The 16,490-nt window shown below is 37.9% G+C and overlaps 1 protein-coding gene across 5 annotated transcripts in view; it reads right to left on the reverse strand.

The window, feature by feature from the left end:
- Window positions 1-16,490, reverse strand: part of BTBD9 (BTB domain containing 9) — a 414,901-nt gene that overhangs the window by 170,124 nt on the left and 228,287 nt on the right. The window lies entirely within an intron of this gene.

Raw genomic sequence — 16,490 nt, forward strand, 5'->3', positions numbered from 1 at the left:
TAACATGCCATAGAGTCAAGGGTTTCCCCTGAGATGTTCTGCAGACTTGCAGGTGTCTGAGGCTAAGGGCCTGGTGGGACATTTTTTAAATGCCCCCATGCCCAAGTTCCTATATAGAAAATGAGATGCTCATGGATCTGAAAGGAACTTGCTCCTAGCATTTATTTTTCTCATCTGAAATATTTTTTCTTCTCTGCTGTGCCCCATTTTGTCTCTGCAAAAGAACCATGTTTATCATCCAGGACTTATCACATTGCTCTTGCTGACTAAGTGGTCAGCAAAAAAACAAGTTGATGAGTCTAGGATGTGAGTACTTGGCAGCCCCCCACTGCTTTAATGGATCTCAGCAGTATTAGTTTACTGAAAGGTGATCTAGTCCACCTGGGACAATTTACCACTCCGTGTATTGTGCACAGATGAGACCTTTTATTTTGCTAGAGTTTAACTTTGGCTTTCTTTCCAAAAGACAGAAAAATTTAAACTCTGAAAGTATTCCAACAATCAGGCAGCAATGAATAAAATGAGCCCAGTGTGATTGTGATGGATGCTAAGACCACTCAGGATCACCAGATGATCACTGGCCAGGAGGACGAGGGGAGACTGTAGGCCCTCCTTCCCAGGATCTCACCCAGCACATGTCAGACAGGTTCGTTCTGCCCAAGGATGTTTGTGAGACACAAACCAGTGCAGAAACACAGGGTGCATGAGATGGATGACTTCTCAAGGTCACTGCCATTGCCATGATTCATTAATGTTGGATAGGCTGCTGCTGTGACCTGTATGTTTTCCTAGAGCAATAGACTCTACTGTCCACCTTCTGTAAATAATAAACCTCTCAGCTTCCCAATCTTTCTGTAATCTGCACACCAGCACATTGAAAATAATGTAAACAAGATGAGCTCACAAAATAAGTCCTGCATCCACAGTGAATCCAGTAAGTATGCTGTGGGCTGATGTTCCTTCATGTCTCCAAACTGTTACTATCAGTATCTAACCTGCGATTACAATTGGGAAAAATTAATAAAACTTAAAAATCCTTGTACCCTTTTATGGCCTTAATGTCTATTTCTAATTTTTATGAAACTGAAGGGGAGATCTGTATATAGTTTTGGACAACCCAAATAAAACAGAAGACAACTTTATCCACAGACTAACAACAACAACAACAAATCACACCACCCCAATGTGAAAGAAGGAGGTTCAATTAGATGTCCTTCCCCTGAGAATCCCACAGGAAAACCCAATGCACACAATTCAGCATCTCCTGGGCCATCAGTCACATGTGTCAACAATGAGACAAGCGTCTTTAGGGCCTTGAGTGACAGAATCTTTAGCCGTATCTTCGGCTCACTCATAACCCCAAATCTAAAGTGATTAAAATTTAAATATCACCAAAATCCCTGGGAAATTATATCTTTGTAAGAACTGCCAGTTTATTCTATTCCCATATGGAGTCACACTCATTATTAAAAGACACTGAGCCTAATCACAGTATAATGAGGTATACTAATTTGTCAGGCTATTTCCTCAGGCTATCTCTGCAGTGGAGAGCTGGGGTTTTAGTGGGGTGGTGTGGACTGACATAATCCATTTTCTAAAAATCATACATAGGCTACAGCAGCTAGAAGAAAAGCCTGCTCCATCAATCTACAGATCCTTCAAGAAAAAAAAACACCAAACACTTTATGAAGCAGAACAGGATAAAACCCCTTTTTATCCATATTTTCAGGAAAAACAGATTTATCATTTTGTTTCTTTTCTTTTTTTTTTAGGGGATATGTTCTTGGCACTCTCAGAATTGAGATCATGGCCCCCCCATCTGGTGCTAGAAAGTCCTAGAAGGGCTACTCAGAGTCCCTGGCTTTTTCCACTGTACCCTCCACTCAGGCCACAGGAGCCTCTTTCCAGTCTTCCTTTCAACAATCTTCCCAAACCTGACATGATTTCTACCACTTTTTACCTGTGATACATCCAAATGCCTTGCCCTATAGCCAAAAGCATCTTACTCTTGCCATAAAACCAATACAGAAAAGGTCTGTCAGATTCTATGAAAACTCTAAGCTGGGCTTCCTTGTCTGTTTCTTTCTCCCTGTTTTTCTCCACCACCCCCTCTGAGTTTCTCTGTATGCCTTGCATTCATGCATATGTGTGTGCATTTCTTTATCTTTGGGCGAGGGGTAGAATTAGGTCCTTCAATAAGCTTTCTGAGCTTAAGGGTCACTGACTATCTGTGTGGAGACCATCACTTGACAAGGACCATGGTGTTGGTCCTTGCTGGCTACACTCCTCAGGAAGCTAAACAGCCACAAGAGATCAAGAGTAAAATACGTCATTCTGCTGTTTCCAGAAATTCCCTGGACACCAATGAAAATAATCTACAAATTGGAAAACTTCCTGATTAAACTTTGCACATTAATAGGTTTTAAGTTCACTGAATAGAGGAATCATGATTAAATCATCTTTGTATTTCCCACATTTCCCACATTAGTACATTACTTAAATACCCAATTTGTGTTGAAGGAAACTTATTGTGATTGTTTCTTTTTTAATGAGACCATAAAATATGTACTTCAGGAGAGGATTCTGCTATATTTAGTGCTGGACAGTACATACAAACTTGTTAATACTGGTTTAACAATCAGGCCTAGAAGTTAATATTAAATATCAAAACTGGAAAAGAAATATATAGATATTAAAGTAACACTTGCTTCTTCTTGGTTCAACGTTCAGCATCTTTCTGAAAAAATAAGCTTTTTAAATATCAACATAAGGGCCAGAAAAGAAAGCACAGAAAAGTTATATTTTGTAAACTTCAGAGCTAGATTTATTGATATTCAGAAATGTATAGATTATTATAAGTACCATTATTTGAAAATTTAATAAATTATTTAAACTACTGTATCCTATTAAAAGAACTGTCTCACTGAGGCTTCTCATTTTTAGCATGATCACCAGAATGAACAAACTAATTAATGAAATGTTTCAACGTCAAACAAATTTTTTTTAAATTATGCATGCGTGCACACAAATACCACCCCCCCTCGATACACAAACATATACACACACACGCGTGCACCTGCACATAGACCTACAAAAAGAACTAACCCTGCATAGAAATCAGCATGAAATCAGTACCTTTTATGTGGCCCTGAAAGCACTGATAGACCTATGGATACACCTACTGTGTCTTGGAAAAGTGTCATTGGCTTTTTTTCCCCTGACTATAGTGACAAGGAAAGGGATTCAGAGTTAGCAGTGACATTTTAGTGATCTTTGGAACACAATGTCCAAAAAGCACAAGGCAGTCTCCGGGAGGAGCTGAGATGTGATAGCCATCACTCTGGAGATTTGAGGGGGGGAAAAAGAGGCTTACATTTGTCTTTTATATGTTCTTGTCTTTAAGACAGGACTATGGACTGAATCACTTCTCAATATTCCTTCTGTCTATGGAATGTTAAGTCCCTTGATAAAACCAGGATTGAAGGAGAAATCAGGATGTGGCAGATGTGCCAGGATGAGATAAGTACCAGGAGAGTCGATGGAAGAAATGCTGTTGAGTTGTCCACATGAGCTCCTTCTCAGAAGTGCAAAGCATTGACAATAATGAAACATAAAGTTGGTTAAAATCATGTTCAACAGAACTGTGGAAAGGCTCATCTGGACAACTGAATTGCTTGTATCCTGCTTTTTATTAGCATCAGATATTTACTGAGCAATCATAAGATGCATGCTATCATGCCAGGAGCTGGCATTAAGAAGTTTTAGTGTAAGTTAGAAAGCATGTGCCCAGAAAGTGCTTACAATCTTCTAGGCAAGTTCAAGCGGTAACACATGCTAATCACTGCAACCAGTAACTACAGAGGATGGGAAGTCGGCAAGCACCTAGTCAGAGAGCTGAGGCTGGGAAGAACGTCTTCCAGATTGTTGTCTAGCACTGCTAACCATAACATGAAGGGTTACCAGATACTTGAACTCTGGCCACAATATCAGACCTTTTCTTACTCAGAGGAATTTAACCGTTTGAATTATTGAACAGACTTCTTCAAGGAAGACAAGGTCTGTGGGAAAGGGCAAGTTGAAAATTTCAGCCATGCTTGAGTTGTTCTGGATGGACAAACACACACACACACACACACATACACACACACACACACACACACACACACACATACACAGCACACTGAGCAATTCTAGTTCCTTTAAAACAGAAGTAGTATGTTTTGGACATCAGTTTACTACTAAACTAAAAATGTAAATTTGAACTTGGCTAAGACTTTCCCAAAGCAATTAACCTTCAGCCAACCAAAAAAACTGTGTAGGAATAATTATGGCAGGAAACTAAAGCCAAGTCTGCAATCTTGTATGTCTCGTTCAATACAACCAGAAAGCATACTCAAGATTCAGGGGCAAAAAGCAAACTCCAAATTATCCCTTGCTGTTAACAAACGGAATCCACAAAGGAAAAGTCCTTTAAAAAAAAAAAAGTAAGATGTTATACAAAGTGAAGAAAATTTAGGGAAAGTAATGCATGTGAAGAAAAGCTTAGAGGGAATGGTTCAAGCAGGAAGATTGCCAGAGTTAAGCACATACAGTTTAGCTAGGGGCTAAATAGGGACCTGCTCTCTACAAATAATGTTAAAGGGTCTTCCAAGAATGAAGAATTTTGGGGGGGTAATATTTGTTAGTGTGGTAGGAAACAAAGAATTGAGAAATAGGAATTAAGGGAAGGAAATTTTATTCTCAATGCCAGAACCTTCCCACAGTCTACGTAACACAAATACCATGTATAGAGGTTAATTTTTGAAATGTACACATCTCAAATGACAAAGGAATATACAAAGATAGACATTTAAGTTAAACAGAATGAAGGCTGTAACAAAACCATTCTAAATCCAGAAACAAGAGCTGTGTTAACTCTCTGATAAAAGGGAAATCATTATGTAAATCATTAACCACTAAGAAACCTCCTAACACCCTGCAATGCACATCAAATTTTATTGCAATTGTGTACAAACAAAATTGGACACAAGCTGATATATTCTGCTTCTGATATATTTTATCTAGTCTATGCACTCTGGGTACTCAATAGCTCTATATGCTTATTACATTATATTTGTCCTTCTTGGAGTGGTTATAATCATAAAAAGCTATCCAGTACCTTGAATGGACTGCATAATTAGAATTACAATGACTGCCATCTGAATACACTGTGTGTGTCACAATTTCCTTTAAGTACATTCTTCTACTCATTGACACCCACTCTCCTACCCTGCCTTGTACTAAAAGGCTGCTCTCCAAGGCACAGATAAGTTTCTTGAGCAAAGTTAGGCTTATCTAAACCAATTTCTTGAGTTGATATATGAGGTCTCTAATATTTCATCAGGTTCTGTTACTTGAATCTACTATATTTCTTTTATAACCATCTTATTCTATTCAGAAAGTATATAAACTTTTGGTTGAACTTGATACAAGTCTGTTTTGATATGTAGATAAATGAAAAGTAAACACTTTACATAGTGATTTCTTACTCCTTTGTATTAGACTCATTTTAGTATTAACTATATACTGCTGCCTAATACATTCTTTTCAGAAGAAACCATGTCAGACACAGCAAGGAAGCCACTCTGGGGCTAGTAGTAGTGTTTCCATTTGGAAACAATTACTCAAAACAGAATGAAATCATCCTATTTAGGGATGAAGGGACAGACATCATTTATTATGGCACCTTTTGAGAATATCAGAAACCAATGATACTACACCACTGTCACAGCTAAGGCCAAAGCAATCTACTATCTACAAATGAAGAACAAGATTTAACCTCTACTTTGGTTTTTTGTTTCTCAGTTTACTATGTATTTCATTCTTAGATTCATAAAAATTAAGAACATGCACATGTACATACACACACACTTTTATTAGATTTACCCAGAACTATCTCTCACTCACTTTAATAATTTTGGACCCTCCTGGGAATTTCCAGTTACAATATTTGAGAAGGCTGTTAAGATATTCCTGTCTTTTGTTTTCATAATCATGTTTATCTAAAACATTAATTTTCCACACAGTACATTTTTCATTTTAATAGAATTACTAATTTTTCTAATCTATGAAATGTCATATAATCAATAGGGTGGTAAAAGGAAGGAATATAGTAAGTTCTTATTAAAAAAGAAATCTTTAGATGCTTTCTTAGAGAAGATCTTTTAAAAGATAGAGGCATGACTTCCCTTTCCAGCAACATAGCTGACTGTATGTGTAGAGAAATCCATCCTCATGATGACTATCAAAAAATAATGAATAAAACATATTTTTAATTCTTTTAGAAGTATGGTTAAGCTGGAAGTAAAGTACAGAAAATAACTGGAGGCAAGAATCTTTAAGAAAGAACCCTTTCCAGGGATGAGCAAGCTGTAGAGCTGATGTTTGCCCTCTGGTAGGGTGACCATAGAATTTGTTACCCAAACCAGGACATTTTTTGAGTAAAAATAATTAAGCTGTAACAAACATACTTTTCCAGGCATACTAAGATATACAATCACACTACCCAGAGGTTATTTGCTGATCCCTGGCAATAGTTTGGATTTTAGCAGGCCACATGTGTGCATGGGAAAAACTTAAAAAAAAAAAAAAAAAAAAAAAGCCTGGGGTCTGAACAGGGTGAGATGTTGAGCCAGAGACTCCCTGAACAAAGCCCAAGCTCAGAAAGGGTGACAATTTCAGTGGGAAAGAAAGGAAGGGAGGAAGGGAGGAAGGGAGGAAGGGAGGAAGGGAGGAAGGGAGGAAGGGAGGAAGGGAGGAAGGGAGGAAGGGAGGAAGGAAGAAAGGAAGAAAGGAAGAAATAAATCTGTCTTGTAAAAGGAAACAGCTTTTTTTAACTGGAACTTGACTCTTAGTAGAGCAGAAAAAATATTCCTCCCTCTTCTTTTTCACATATATAAGAAAAGAAAAAAAGGGAAAAATTTCCTTTGAAAATTCATAAGCACTAATTTACTATCATTTAGGTTTCAGGTCAGAATCCATACCATCAAGGTAGCCTGAAAAACCTGAAATTAAAAATTAGTTTTTAGGGCTTCCCTGGTGGTGCAGTGGATAAGAATCTGCCTGCAATGCAAGAGACACAAGTTCGATCCCTAGTTCAGGAAGATCCCACATGCTGTGTAGCAACTAAGCCCATGCGCCACAACTATTGAGCCTGCGCTCTACAGCCCACGAGCCACAACTACTGAGCCCCGTGCCTAGAGCCTGTGCTCCGCAACAAGAGAAGCCACTGCAATGAGAAGCCCGCCCACCACAACCAAGAGTAGCCCCCACTCGCCCCAACTAGAGAAAGCCCGCATGCAGCAATGAAGACCCAACACAGCCAAAAATAAAAATTTAAATTAAAAAAAATTTTTTTTAATTAAAATTAAGTTTTAAATGATCTTTGGTTGGTAGACTGTCCTTCAGTGCCAGAGAGAAGCTAAGTCAGCCATGGAGGAACACACTTACATGCAGTTCTCAAATAATTCCCACAAAAAATTTCCAAGGAATATAAGCTCATACTAAAAAGAATCACTAAAAACATAAGGAAAAAAGCCTCAGTGAGTCAGAGTCAGCAGAAACAACAGCCTAATTTGACTAACCTAATACTGTAGATAATATAAATGAACATGCTTAATATATTTAAAGAAAGAAGAGACTGCAAGTATGATAAGGAAACACAAGACTATCACAATTGACAAAGTATATTTAAGAAAACTCACACAGTTCTTTGAGAAATTTTTTTAAAATGTAATCTGTAAAATATCTAATGAGTAAGTTAACCAGAAGATCAAAGACAGTTGGAGAGAATTAGTAAAAAAGAAGACAGAGCTAAAGAAATTACACAGGGCTTCCCTGGTGGCGCAGTGGTGAAGAGTCCACCTGCCAATGCAGGGGACACGGGTTCGAGCCATGGGCCAGGAAGATCAGGAAGATCCCACATGCTGCGGAGCAACTAAGTCCGTGTGCCACAACTACTGAGCCTGCACTCTAGAGCTAGCGCTCCCCAACAAGGGAGGTCACCGCAATGAGAAGCCAGTGCACCGCAACAAAGAGTAGCCCCCACTCGCCTCAACTAGAGAAAAGCTCCGGTTCAGCAACAGAGACCCAGTGCAGCCAAAAAAAAAATTACACAAAAGAAATTAAGATTAGGAAATATGAAGATCAGAGTAAGGAAGCCTAACACATCTCATCTAATCAAGATTCTAGAGGGCTTCCCTGGTGTCGCAGTGGTTGAGAGTCTGCCTGCCGATGCAGGGGACACGGGTTCATGCCCCGGTCCAGGAAGATCCCACATGCCGCGGAGCGGCTGGGCCCGTGAGTCATGGACGCTGAGCCTGCGCTCTGCAACGGGAGAGGCCACAACAGTGAGAGGCCCGCGTACCACAAAAAAAAAAAAAAAAAATTCTAGAAAGAACAAATATAAAGAATGAGAGAGAAAGGCAATATTCAATGAGGTATTAGATGAGCATTTTCCAGACTACTGAAAGACACTAATCTTCAGATAAATCCCAAAGAACCCCAAACGGGACAAAGAGAAATCCAAACCTAAATACATCGTAGTGAAACTGAAGAACATCAAAACAAAAATGTAGATCTGGGAAGTAGCCAGAGAAAAAAAAGACAGATTGCATGCCCAGGCTTGCTAGACCATAAATAAGAGTGACAGCTAACTTCTGAACAGTAACAATGGAAGACAGTGGAATAACAGCTATGGGGAAAATAAGCATTGACCAAAAGTTCAATCCCACCAAAATCCCTTAAAACTTCAATAAAAAGATTTTTTAAAAAGTCAAAGCCAAAGGACAGGAAGAAAAGGAGAAAAGATAATAAGATTTTGGAGGCTGCAACTGACTTACCAGGCCAGTTCTCAGCTGATTCCTGGTTAGTAGTGGGGGAAGATAAGAATCAATCTATGTTAGTCTGCAGAATTCTGAAAAGTCTCAGAAACCATCAGCCCTTAATGCCTCTGCAACTAGGAGTGAAGGAGAGGTGAGGATGGGGTGAAAGTTATTAACTCTTAGGCAGTTAAGTATCTAGACCCCTTATCACTCATTCTAATGGGTAAACCCATCTCCTACCCCAACAGAAAACTTGGTGGTTTGTCTTTCAGAGAGGATAAAACTGTCTTTGGACTAGAAGTTGACCTAGACAGTTGAACACATAGGTATCTTACTGAAATCAGCAGATTAACCGACCATATTTACTCACTAAGGAATACTGAGGTACCCAACCCTCTTCTGCTACACAGCAACTAGAACAATGGCAGCTAGACCTTTACTCTCTAGGCAAATGTTCCTTCTCTGAAGAATCTGACTAGCCTAAGTGGGGGGAAAACTCCTAAGATATTGGCACCTGGGATTCCATAACGAATGACTCACCAATGATTCTCAAAATTGGCTGCTTATTGGTATAAACTTGGAAGCTTTAAAACATAGTGATGCTTGTGTTCCACTCCTGGGAGTGTCTGACTTAACGAGTCTTAGGGAGGGGCATCTAGGAGTTGGGATTTATGAAAGCTCTGTAGGCAATTCTCATGTTCAGCCATGGTTAAGAACCACTACCCTACAGTGAAGCTCAAAGCTTCCAATCAGGTTTTAGTCTTCTACTGTTAATAGCAAGAGTGAAATCAAGGGTTATTTAAGAGGACATATGTGAAAAACCTCTAAAACAGAAGACAGAGGCAAAAACAAATAAACAGGTGTCCAATGGAAGGCCTGGGTTGATAACTGGGAGGATAAATAGGGCCGTGGACTTTGGGTGGAATCTTGCTCAAATTCAAGGATGACTGAGCAAGCTGTAGCAGAGCCAATGCCTTTTGTATTGGACAAGTGGCGAACAGCACAAGAACACGGCACCCCTCCTCAGTAACAGAATATCCCCCTTTGGCAGGCGACATTACAGGGTTCAGTGGGAAAACCTCAAGCATAATTTTAATGGCAGCACAAAAGGCACAGTGACTCTGACTCAGTTGCAAGATAAATACAAAATTAGAGTATATTCTGTCCTTAAATCTCACCTTAAAAGTTTCCTTTTTCTTTTAAGCTTGCAATTGACTCTTTCTGTAAAGTGTCTTGTGATACTGTGAATTAGGCTGTATAAAAATAAAGCACATTGCATTATATAAAGTTTTACTGCTTTCTCTGCTATAACATCAAATGTGCTTGATTCTCCAGGCCTAATTTGTATATCTTTAGACTCACTGAGTAGTTTTCACCTTATGAAGAATTCAGTAAAATGGTATTAAAAGACACAAAGATTGCTGTCAGATATACATTCTTTTTTATCTTTCTCTGAGCCTAGGCCTTTGGCAAATGTTGTTTTGGATTTGCAAAATACATCTCACCAGCAAAGGCCTGCTAAGCTCACACAGAAGTTAGACCAGTTAGCATTTACAAACTGGAATAACCATCTGCAAAAGACACATACTAGCAGGTCTTCACAACTAGTGTTTCCTAAGCGTCACATAATTGATAAGGAAAATCAGTATTTTCAAGCTCCAGAAGACAGGGAAACAGTTTGATTGGGTATATTGGATAACTCCTGAATGACTTCAAATGTCACAAGAAGACAATGCTTCAATGTGGTGGCCAATTCAATAGAAAAATACTCCTAGGATAAAAGGCCTCCAGGCTTCACAGGAAATTCTATCTCATCTTCTATGAAATATACTGACAAAAATACATTTGTTCCATACCAAACCTAAATGTTCAGGGCCTCAGTTATCTGCTCTTTGGCTTCAACCTTAGCCTTTGGAAGGGTGTTAAAAGCCTAAGGTCTGCTTCAGTGTCACTTCTGGCATCTGAATGTATTCATAATCAATGATCATGTGACATGTAAAATGTCACAAAATCTAATTAACAACCAAAGTAATATGAACTAGGTAAGCCATTTGGGCTTATAGTTAATATCTGATTATTCACTCTCAAATAGAGGTGAGCATGCTAGATACAAGTTGGTATGAAAAGCTCCTTCTGTACTTTTGATATTGAAATCTTAAAAATCAGCTGCAGTTTAAATTTGTGTTTATTATTTCAAGAGTAAAATGCTACAATAATAATGATTATTATATGAAAATTATTGATTTTATGTACAAAATTAATTATTAAAAACCAGAATGGTCAAATAAATGGGAAGGAGATTAATACTGCAAATATTACGAAACAGTATTTATTTTTGATCCCTCTCCTAAAGTAAAGGAAATAAAAGCAAAAATAAACAAATGGGACCTAATTAAACTTAAAAGCTTTTGCACAGCAAAGGAAACCATCAATAAAATGAAATGACAATCTACCGAATGGGAGAAAATATTTGCAAATGATATTACCAATAAGGGATTAATATCCAACATATATAAACAGCTCACACAACTCAATGTCAAAAAAACAAACAACCTGGTTAAAAAATGGGCAGAAGGGACTTCCTTGGTGGCACAGTGGTTAAGAATCCGCCTGCCAATGCAGGGGACAGGGGTTCGATCCCTGGTCTGGGAAGATCCCACATGCCGCGGAGCAACTAAGCCCGTGCGCCACAACTACTGAGCCTACGCTCTAGAGCCCGTGAGCCACAATGCGTGCTCTAGCCCACGTGCCTAGAGCCCGTGCTCCACAACAAGAGAAGCCACCGCAATGAGAAGCCTGTGCGCCGCAACGAAGAGTAGCCCCCGCTCGCCACAACTAGAGAAAGCCCATGTGCAGCAATGAAGACCCAATGCAGCCTAAAATAAATAAACAAACAAATAAATAATTTTTTTTAAATGGGCAGAAGAACTGAATAGACGTTTTTCCAAAGAGGAAATATAGATGGCCAACAAGCACATGAAAATATGCTCAACATCACTAATCATCAGGGAAAGGCAAATGAAAACCACAATGAGATATCACCTCATACCTGTCAGAATGGCTATCATCAGAAAGTCTACAAATAACGAATGTTGGAGAGGATGTGGAGAAAAGGGAACCCTCGTACACTGTTGGTGGAGATGTAGATTGGTGCAGCCACTGTGGAAAACAGTATAGAGCTTTCTCAAAAAACTAAAAATAGAAATACCATATGACCCAGCAATTCTACTCCTGGGTGTGTATATGAAAAAAACAAAAACACTAAATTGAAAGGATACATGCAACCCAAATGTTCATAGCAGCATTATTTACAATTGCCAAGACATGGAAACAACCTAAGTGTCCATCAACAGATGAATGGATAAAGAAGCTGTGGTATATATATACAATGGAATACTACTCAGCCATTGGTACAATCTCACAAGACTGAACCAGGAAGAAACAGAAAATATGAACAGACCAATCACAAGCACTGAAATTGAAACTTTGATTAAAAACCTTCCAACAAACAAAAGTCCAGGACCAGATGGCTTCACAGGCTAATTCTATCAAACATTTAGAGAAGAGCTAACACCCATCCTTCTCAAACTCTTCCAAAAAATTGCAGAGGAAGGAACACCCCCAAACTCATTCTACGAGGCCACCATCACCCTGATACCAAAACCAGACAGAGATACTACAAAAAGAGAAAATTACAGACCAATATCACTGATGAATATAGATGCAAAAATCCTCAACAAAATACTAGAAAACAGAATCCAACAACACATTAAAGGGATCATACACCATGATCAAGTGGGATTTATCCCAGTGATGCAAGGATTCTTCAATATACGCAAATCAATCAATGTGATACACCATATTAACAAATTGAAGAAGAAAAACCATATGATCATCTCAATAGATGCAGAAAAAGCTTTTGACAAAATTCAACACCCACTTATGATGAAAACTCTCCAGAAAGTGGGCACAGAGGGAACCTACCTTAACATAATAAAGGCCGTATACGACAAACCCACAGCATCACCTTGATTTGAAATGCATGTGCTCACCTCACACTAACAGGATGGACCAATTCTACCTTCTCAGATATCCCTTCTAATCACAGTCTATAGGGCCATCGTCTAAAGTGAACAAGTGAAAAACATAAAATGATGGAAAAAGTATTTTCCTCACTCAAGTGAAATCTGGTTTTATAATGTTCTTGCTCAAGAGACATCTGTTAGTATATTTGGATTTAAATGTTCAGATGTGCACTTTATGCCAAGAAAGTGCTTCCAGTATAACTGCCCTGACAACAAGTCTGCTTTAGGAGAACAGCTTTGAGGTTCACAGTTTAATTGGCTGGAGCTAGATCGTGTTGTTTGTAACGAGGGCCCCTCTCCTATTTGACTTGTACAATGATAGCAGCATCAGCTCTCCAACATTAGGGGCTGCTTTGTTTTGCTTAAGAAAAGAAAATAGGAAGATGGCATAAGTTAGTACCTAGATTAGCTGTTAGGATTACAGTCTACTTAGACTTTTATAATGATTTGTTTTACAGCTTTATGTTTTTCACTGAGGAAAAGGGAACAAAGAGCTTTGGAATAGTGAGCTATTTGTGTATTTTCTGCACATGGTGTGTTAGCTTTTTCCTATCTCTTCACTGTATTACTAGAGTTCTATTGACTGAAAAGGAACATACCAATGGAATTTAGTGTGTTTAGAGATTGGATATGGACCTTTTCAAATGAAGTGTGTTGAAAACGGCAGTCCCCATCAATCCTCTGGCCAGTAGTTTTTTTGTATATGTATAAAAACACCTATTCAGTTTCTAATCTTTATTCTTGAAATGACTCTAATAAATACTTTAATAAATACTGATACCACAAACCTAAGAATCATTTAAAGTGAAATGATAAATACTGATACCACAAACCTAAGAATCATTTAAAGTGAAACTTAAAGTTAAACCTTCATGACTTCTGAAATATTAAAATGTCACATAAAAGCTACATTTTTAAAGGGGTTACATAAATTGTGTTTTATGATGCACTGTCTTATCATTTCTCAAGAAGGGAATCTGAGTTGTGTTAGACTACAGGTTTTATACTAGCTAAAAAGATTTTTAAACAACGGAGGAGAATGACAACAGTGCAATTATAATTTATTTTTAGGACTATGTAATGTACCAAACTCTCCATTTGATCTTTTCACTGTCTTTAACTGGCAGGAAATCTGCAATAATTTATAGTATAGAGATTAATTGAGGTGAGGATTTAATAAAGAATCTTTTAAACTTACTTTCTCCACATTTTAAAGACATATATTATATCTAGAAGCAAATTTCTTTCTCCTTATCCTTGCTGGGAAAATTTCATTTCCTTTAGCTCAATACATAAAATCTGCACCTCTGTCTGCCAGAGAAATATGCTCAAGACGTGGTCTGTATCATGGCTTGATTCACCACAATAAATTGTTAATGATACATTACTGCACCAAAAAACAAGCAAATGCAATACCATGTTCTTTGTACATTTCAAACAGAGCCAGGAAATCTCAAAATACTCTCCTTCAACCCTTTAACATAATATCACCACCAATACACACGTATTAAACACCTGCACTACACTTATAGCCCCGTATTAGATGTTGTTGGGTGTTCACATTCATTTACAACAGCCTGTGCTTTATAGTATACAAAGATTTTATGAAAAATATGCAGTAATTATTCACCACCTTTTTCAAGAACCAATCACTCAAATATAGAAATATCCAAATTGATTACTGTCAGCTGATATACAAAGAAATGGCACAAAAGGTCAAGAAGACTAACTCACCTGAAAAAAGAAAACTGAATAAAAAATTAGATGCCTAATTTAGTATATATGATAGTTTTAAAATGCTGGCCACTATGAATATTAAACTATACCAGAATGGCACATTTTACAGGTTATATTTTCTCTCTGGTTTCTGGTGCTTCAAGCTTCATGTTAGTGATTTATGATTTATAATGTCAGTCAAACCTCTTAATAAAAATACAGCTTATGCCATTCAGTTGGGAATAGGATATTTTTCCTATCTCTCTCTGTAGGGTCCCACATACATATTGAATATATTTTAGTAGTAATTACGAAATATGAGGTTACAGGGGCATCAATGATTGTCATCATATGCCACTCAAACTTCTTTCTGATGGTACGATGAATTGATTGGAAATACCTTTTTGCTGGTGCCGTCACACATTTGAGTGTACTGGGAGAAAACAGCACAGAAGGCTTTCATTCTCCCGGAGAGGCAGAGACTTCCAGATATCTTCACAGTCCAATCGTATCAGGTTCTTTGGATTGAGAAACCCACCCTTCCTACACAGGCTTATCTCACACATGTTAATCTCTATTATGTGGTCAAAAAGAGTGGTTTCCAAAGTGGGGTGCATGCACTCCAGGGGCCTTTAAGATCATGATTCACTGGTTAGAAAAGAAAATAACTAGAACTTAAATTGCCAATACCTTTACTGTATACTTTTAAAATGTCTATGTTTTTGTATGTTTTATAGTATACATACTAGTACAGGAGTACATGTATATACTTTATAAATAAATATATTGGGGTGCCCACTTGAAAATCCTTTTTTAACAGCTTTTGTAAGATATAATTCACCTACCATACAATTCACCCATTTAAAGTATACAATTCAATGGTTTATAAAGTATATTCACAGAGTGCACAACCATCACCACAATCAATTTTAGAACATTTTCAACACCTCAGAAAGCAGCCCTGTATCTTTTAGCTATCAGCCTCCCTACTTCCCTATCTCTTCAGCCCTAAGCAACCACTAATCTACTTTCTGTCTCTATAGATTTGCCTGTTCTGGACATTTCATATACACGGAATCACATAATGTGTGATCTTTCATGACTGGTTTCTTTCACTTAGCATAATGTTTCCAAGGTTTATCCATATTGTAATATGTATCAGTACCTCATTCCTTTTAATGGCTGAATAACGATCCACTGCATAGCTATACCATATTTTGTTTATCCATTGATCAGCTGATGGACATCTGGGTTTTTTCCACCTTTTGGCTACTATGAACAATGCTGCTATGAACATTCATGTTCAAGTTTTCATGTGCACATAGGTTTGCATTTCTCTTGGGTACACACCTAAAAGTGGAATTGCTGGGTATAATAGTAACTCCATTTAAGTTTTTGAGGAACTGTCAGACTGTTTTCCAAAGTGGCTGTACCATTTTTACATTGCCACCATCAATTTATGAAGGTTCTAATTTCTCTACATCCTTGCCAACACGTTATCAGACTTTTTGATCCTAGCCATCCTACTGGGCTTGAAGTGGTATCTCATTGTAGTTTTAATTTGCATTAACTCGATGACTAATAATGTTGATCATCTTTTGATGTGCAATTTTTTTTTTTATTAATGGTGTGCATCATCAAGAAGTTGCAGGACCAGTGGTATAAAGTTTCCTGGCAATTGCAGAGGCAGTTATCCAATGAAAACCCCAGCTGAAGTAAAAATAGTATCTCCTATTCTAGACATCTAGCTCCTCATGGACAAGAAAAAAAGAACAACCATGGGTGACATATAAATCAAGCCAAAAAGCATGAGACACCAGCAGGGGAA

Source organism: Lagenorhynchus albirostris, chromosome 10 (assembly GCF_949774975.1).
Source record: "Lagenorhynchus albirostris chromosome 10, mLagAlb1.1, whole genome shotgun sequence".
Taxonomy (NCBI): domain Eukaryota; kingdom Metazoa; phylum Chordata; class Mammalia; order Artiodactyla; family Delphinidae; genus Lagenorhynchus; species Lagenorhynchus albirostris.